The sequence below is a fragment of the Myotis brandtii genome, unplaced genomic scaffold (assembly GCF_000412655.1).
Source record: "Myotis brandtii unplaced genomic scaffold, ASM41265v1 scaffold940, whole genome shotgun sequence".
NCBI lineage: Eukaryota > Metazoa > Chordata > Mammalia > Chiroptera > Vespertilionidae > Myotis > Myotis brandtii.
Genome location: NW_005371877.1, coordinates 111,756 through 112,971, shown reverse-complemented (window position 1 = coordinate 112,971; position 1,216 = coordinate 111,756). Strand labels below are relative to the sequence as shown.

At 70.9% G+C, this 1,216-nt stretch overlaps 1 long non-coding RNA gene across 2 annotated transcripts in view; it reads left to right on the top strand.

Moving 5' to 3' along the window:
* The window catches only part of LOC106724719, a 1,825-nt gene continuing 609 nt past the window's right edge, over positions 1-1,216 (top strand). Inside the window, exon 1 of one of the 2 annotated variants that reach the window (XR_001360555.1) lies at positions 1-13. This is a non-coding gene — a long non-coding RNA (uncharacterized LOC106724719). The other variant, XR_001360554.1, reaches the window with a different exon arrangement.

The following is a 1,216-nucleotide window of genomic DNA, read 5'->3' as shown; positions in this document are numbered from 1 at the left end:
TGCTTCGGGGCAGGTGGGGGAGAGGCTGGCCACCACTCGGCCCAGCTGGGCCCAGCCAGCCCTGCACCTGACCCTACAGACCAGTCCAGGGCCAGACCTGGGTGGGAGGAGGGCTCCCTGGAGGTGGCATCGGCTTGGCTCTGAGTACGGGCAGGACTTCACTGGAAAGGGGGGGGAGACGGCCTCCAGGCTGGGCCCAGCTGAGCCAAGGTGTGGAGGTGGGGGTAGGGGAGGCTCCTGCCAGGCCAGTGAGGGAGACAGCCCGGTGGGCGGGGAGTGGGGAGGCCGAGGCCGAGGCGGGCCAGTCCCCGCTCCCCTCCCCAGCTCGGGGCGCAGGTGTTGGGGTGAACGGCACAGCTGGTTAAACCCAGGCAGCCTCGGGCCTCCCGGGGGGACACTGGCCTGGTGCAGGCCGAGTTCAGGGCTCCGGTGGCTGTCTGCGGTGAGGGGTCCCCAGCCCCAGGGGTAGAAAGCTCAGGGGGCCTGGCTGACGCTCAGTCCATGCGTCTGTCCGGGAGGCACTGAGATCTGGTGGCCCGATGCCTCCGAAGCGTCTGAGGCCTGTGGTCCTGGGGTCCCGGGAGGCCAGGTGGGGCCTGGAGGGCTTCCCGGAGGGGGTGGCCAGCTCGCTGGAGAGGCCAGGAGGAGCAGCCGGGGACAGGCCTGGAGAGGTGAGGGCAGGGCTCTGGCCTCACTGCGCCTGAGGCCCCACCCTCGGCTCGGAAGGAGCCAGGAGCTGGTTCCCAGAGCCAGCCTGAGAACCCTAGGCCACAGAGGGGGCGGTAAATTGCTCCCCGGTGTCTGCCGGGTGGGGTGCGTGGGCGACGGGAGAGGCTGCTCTGCAGTTTCCCTCCGGCCCTGAGCCCAGCGCGGCCTCTCTAGGCGGCTCCGCGGACCCAGCCAGGCTGCCAGCCCAGCCGGGGCTCTGACCTCCCGGGGCTCTGACCGCCTGGGGCTGGGGACAGTAGCCACGACCTGCTTGCCCACAGCCAGGGGAACCTGGGAGGTGGGGTCAGAGGCCGTGGGGTGCCCTTTGTAAGCCCCCAAAGCCCTTCCGAGCCCTCTGGGGGGCGCTGTGTGGGGACCCTGGGATGTCGCGGCCACCTTGTTCCCCAGGCCCAGCCCTCACCTGGTGGCTCACCTTTTACCACCAGGCTCCCCCCACCCCATTCCTGTTGGCTGCACACCATCGCCAGCTCCCTGGCGGCCGGGGCAG